Genomic DNA, 5447 nt, shown 5'->3' on the forward strand with positions numbered 1-5447 from the left:
TTCAGTCCCAAAGGCTCCCAAAGAGCAGCAAGTATAAAGTCAACAAAAACAGGACAGCACTTGCTTACAGACTTACAATTTAAAAGACATGGCACAAAAGGAAAAGGGGGTAAGGAGGGGAAAGTAAAATTACATAGTAATTCTAATGATTAGCCGAAATCAGCTATTCAGGGACAGGAGGAGCCCAATGGAGTTGCTTCCAGCAGAGTCAGTTGAGTGCCCTGCTTCTCATCTCTTCCTCTCATATATAACCTGCTGAAGCACATCAGGTGGGGTGCTGCTGATCACCAGGACTGGGCTGGTAGTGTTCTGTGTGTGCTCTGCTGCCAACCCAGTGTTTCCCCACTCTCACTGCTGCCTTGCCCCCTCCAGCTCTCCATTTGCCACCCGAAAGGCAATAAAATTATGGAGAACTTAACTCTGAAGTTCATCTCAATGGGTTTGTGTGGGGCACAAACTGTTTAGGACTTTTTGTACCAGCACCTGGAATTGTACTATACTGAGGGCCAAACAGACAGGATGATAATCATGCATTTCACAACTACAAAATTGGATTTTATTTAACCAAATAGTTTTAATTACAGCCAAGTGTGACCAACAGTACAATCACATTTGTGACATTAGCCAACTCCATACCGCAGGATGGGTAGACTAAAGGAACTGGTCTTTCACATTACTGCAGATTTCCCTGAATAAATACAATTTTGTAGCCTATCTCTTTTTGTATTTTAGACTTATTTGGGTGCTAAATAACATCCTCTTTTACAGAATTTATATTTGTCTTGTCCACCTTGTGAATAGAGTGAAATCTGATAGGAAGGTGTGGGCAGAAAAAAGGGGGGAAAGCTCTGTTTTACACTACTGAATGTGCTCTATTACATTTGAGCATGCTCAGTAGCATATGTGAAAGAAATCTGATGGGGTAAGGCAAAATGATGTTACGCTGGTCATTAATTACATCTTTTGCAGGATCTGGGATTCAATTTAATGTCTCCTATGTAAGTGCTGCTCAGCCTGATGTTCCTTATCGAATAAATGCTGAAAATATCACAGCCCAAGATGGTGCGGCAACAAGCCAGCCTTAATTAGTTCAACTCGCGGCACTAAGCATCACTCATTAATTCTTTTTAAAAAATCTCACTTCATATTTTTGTTCATTAAATCAAGACTTTCAGGAAGACAAACCTATCCCAGAACTACACTACCATTCTAACTATGCTTTAGGCTGACATGATTAAACATTCATTTCTTTCTTTCCATGAAAAATGTCCCAAGTGACTAACAGTAAAATCCAGATACATGACTGACTATAAAAATAAGATAAAAAAATAAAAAGGAAGCTTTATCGCAAGTAAAAAAGATAGATTAAGACACAGAGCACCAGAGAAAAACAAAGCAGCCCAGTCAGCCAAATGTCTGTTTACATACAAAGATGTTTGCCTGTTGGCAGGTCATCTGCAATGGGGCTAGACAAGTCTCCTTCAGTAGGGAGTCCTCAAGTCTGGCCACAGCGAAACACATCTCAGATGGTGGCAGGAGAGACAGAAAGGCGTCTCTGGAAGATCTCAGCACCTGGGTGGGCTTGCGTGAGAGAAAGTGGTCCTTTAGGTAACCTGTCCCAAGCCATTTAGGGCTTTATAGGTAATAAACACCTCTTTGAATTATACCTGGAAACAGATCATCAGCCAGTGTAGCTGTTGTAACTTAGAAGTCACATGCGTCTTATAACTGGTCAACAGTCCGGCTGCAGCATTTTGAACCAGCTGAAATTGCCCAACAGTCTTCAAAGCCACAGAACATGTTGCAGTATCCCAAATGCAAAGTAACTTACCCGGCATGTGTCACCATGGTCAGATCAGACATTTCTGGGAGCAGAGTTGCTGACATACTCCTGGCCACTGCTGAAACACAAGCATCCAGGTTTAGTCATGAACGCAGGAGAACCCTCAAACTGTGAAGCTGATTTTTCACATGGAGTAGTATACCTCATCCAAAACAGGCTGAAACCCAAATTCCTGATCTGCCTTTCTGCTGACCAGGAGATTTTTTCCATGGGAGGGAGGCAAAGGAAATACTCCAAATAAATATGTAAACATACATAAGTAGCATCATGCCTAAGCCTCTTAGAAAGTTTGCACATGTTGCATTTGCTAATGGGGGGGGATTCTTTAACACACACCCATAATTAGTAGTAGTATTTGCAGAAAATAAATTCTAGGCCAGTGGTTCCCAACATGGGGGTCGCAAAGATCCAAGAAAAGAATATATTATTAATTTTAAAAATTAATTAATGGCTGCTTTGTGCACCACCAATTTGCAAGCCTACACTGCACGTGCACACTGTTGGCACTGGGGGAGAGCAGGGCTCTTGTACCTTTTACAGCTGTGTGGCAGGCAGAAATTAAACAGAAATTAAATTAAGCCTTTTCAAGTATGGAAATATAATTATGGGGAAAGCTTCACCTGTTGATATTCTTGTCTGTTAGACATATTAATATTATTGGCATATGTAGGTTCCTGAGCCGAGTGCTGAAGAGGTTTTAAGTGGAACACTTAAAACCAGAGTCCAAATGCCCTGGCATTAGCCAGGCTCTGTTCACCACTCTGGGTGGTTTACTTTTATCTCCTTCCTTTCATTTACTTCAAAATTTATTAAACGTTGTTTCTATTTTTGTAGCTTGCCCTGGGACCTTCTGGTGAAGGGCAGTTAATAAATATTATCATCGTCATATTTCTTTTTGTGATGAATAAAAAGTGACATTATTTAATGCTTCCTTATGTATTTTTTCAATTAACAGAGACTAAAATTACAACAATTAACATGTGGGGGTCACAAAAAATATTGAGGTTACATAGGGAGTCCTGTACTCATAAAGATTGGGAGCCACCGTTCTAGGGAGCATTTGATCTCAGACAAACCCACAGGTAAAAAAGAGACAACATCGCCTCTCCCCCTGCTATGAGACTGGTGATAATTTGAAACCTTCTTGTTCTCACTCACACAGTGGTGAGGCTCAGCAATGCCAAGAAATTAATGTATTCCCTGCATATACTCCCAGCAGCCTCCAGTACCATTGATCATGGTATTCTTCTGGATCATCTTGAAGGAATGGAGATTGGCAGCACAGTACTGAAATAGCTCTACACGTATCTAAGAGAAAGGGTCTAGAAGGTGGTGATGAAGGATTGCTGCTCCTCCCCATGGCCAGCCTCAGTGGCCTAAAGGCTTCCACAAAGTTCCATTCTGTTCCCTATGTACATCTACATGAAACCACTGGATAAGATCATCTGGAGATTTCAGTTGGAAAGTAATCAGCATGCTGGTGACACCCAGGTCTATTTCTCATTTTCATCTGATTCTAGAGGTATTTCCACTCTTTGATACTGTGAAGGACTGGGTGCGACATAAAAGCTGGATCTTAATCCAGATGAACAGAGGTACTTTTGGTGGATAGATCTTTTGATTTATGTTTCGACTTGCAGTCTGTACTGGATGGAGTTGTTCTTCCTTTGAAATATCAGGTGCATAGTTTTTGAGTGCTTCTCAATCTAGAGCTTCTGCTAGATCCAGAGGTGATGTTTTTCCAGCTCCAGCTAGTTCACCAATTGTGTCCCTTCCTGACAAATTCAGATCTTGCCACAGTTATTCGTGCCATAGTAACCTCCAGATTGGACTACTTGCCATGTGGGACTGCTCTTGCAAAGTGTTTGTAAACTGCAAAATGTTGTAGCCCGGGTAATGACAAGGCTGACAACTTGATTCCATCACACTGATTTTGCATACACTGGTTGCCAAATAGTCTCTAGGTTCAATTCAAGTTGCCTGTTTTAACCTTTATGGCACTTAACAGCTTGGGACCTAGGTACTTTAAGGACTACGTTCTTCCATATGTCTCCCCCTCCCCCATGTGCTCCAGGAAGGATGGGGAGAAATTCAATTCCGTTTGCATTTAAATTCTATCAGATTTGCACTTCCTGAAACAATATGAGAACCAAAACCTGGATTTTGTGAGGCAGTTCTCCAACCAAACAATATTTACCAAAATGTCTATATTAGGGGGGAATGTGCATAAAAATTAATGTGTTCAAGAAAATAGCATACGAACGTGCATTATATTAGGATAATTTGCTCGCAAAAAGTGATCATAAGTCAAAACTGCATGCATACATGTGCTTATTAGGAGAACTTTCCACTAAAATGCTGAATTCTCATGAGTATTTTTTTAAAACACACACACACACACACACATGCCTGCAGAAATGTAGAGAACTACCCAACCTGTGGAATGCTTTGCCAAACAAAATGCATCAGGCCCTATTGTCATATTACTCCAGGTAGCTGATGAAGACCTGGCTGTTTGAAAGGGACTGAATTGCTTTTTGCTGGTTTAATCTAATGTTTTGACAGCTGTTCTGTAATTCTGAATTTTGTGAAATTTATTTTACTTTTTCAAGTTTATATTTTGATTTTGTGATTGGGTCTAATTTGACCATGGTTATTTGTGTTTATACTATTGTTATCTTATTTGTTAGCCACCTTGGCTTTTTTGGGAAATTTAGTGGAGTAGAATGTTTTAAATACTACTATTACTACAATAGTCACTTCTGGGCAGCTCGTAGTTAAATAAGTGGACTTTGATGTAGAGAAACTCTTTGTTTTTCCCCTGTAATTCTACATTAACAACAGAGATCAGAGTAATTGTTTCATGAAGAAATTTAATAGTATGACCAGAGTACAGGAGTGAATAATTGGTTCAGCTCTTTAAGCAAACATTTCTATAAATTCAGCGTGGGGGAAAAATGGACTGCCTTCTAGTCAATCCTGACTTATGGCGACCCTATGAATAGGGTTTTCATGGTGTTCAGAGGTGGTTTACCACTGCCTTCCTCTGAGGCTGAGAGGCAGTGACTGGCCCAAAGTCACCCAGGGAGCTTCATGGCTGGGTAGGGATTTGAACCCTGGTCTCCCAGGTCGTAGCCCAACACTCTAATCACTACACCACACTGGCATACCTTACAGAAAATTTCAGGAGCATTCCTTGTGACATTAAAAAAGTTAGGTGGGAAATTATTCTTGTAGTGCCTCATTCCTAGTTTAATGCCCCTTTCTTAGTTTATATTTTAAAAAGATATAAAAAGCACATTTGTCCACCTACCTTCCTACCTGGTACTATCAAGGACTGGCATACCTTGACAGTCATTCCTTAACCAGAGTGACATTTGCAAGTCAGAGATCTTTCTTCTCCTGCCTCTTAGCTGCATACAATCTTTGCTGCTCTACGCTGTTCATCTCCATCTCCCAGGAATGCCTAGCAGTCAGCAAGTCACCTTGGGCTGCTGTGATACCGAGTCACAAGTCATCAAAGATCATTTTCAATTGCCCCCTGCTTTTATCTTACGACAGAGGTACCTGATATTGTTCCTTCTGCTCCCTTGAATGTCAAGGA

The 5447-nt window shown here is 40.8% G+C and overlaps 1 long non-coding RNA gene across 1 annotated transcript; it reads right to left on the reverse strand.

Annotated features, from left to right (window-relative positions):
* Nucleotides 1-785: 785 nt before the first annotated feature.
* On the reverse strand, nucleotides 786-5241 carry LOC133366772 (uncharacterized). Its single transcript, XR_009758479.1, has 3 exons — nucleotides 5157-5241; nucleotides 1832-1901; nucleotides 786-1581 (listed from the first exon to the last, which is right to left on the reverse strand). It is a non-coding gene; the product is annotated as an uncharacterized LOC133366772 (long non-coding RNA).
* Between the last annotated feature and the right edge of the window lie 206 nt (nucleotides 5242-5447).

The sequence above is a fragment of the Rhineura floridana genome, chromosome 11 (assembly GCF_030035675.1).
Source record: "Rhineura floridana isolate rRhiFlo1 chromosome 11, rRhiFlo1.hap2, whole genome shotgun sequence".
Lineage (NCBI taxonomy): Eukaryota > Metazoa > Chordata > Lepidosauria > Squamata > Rhineuridae > Rhineura > Rhineura floridana.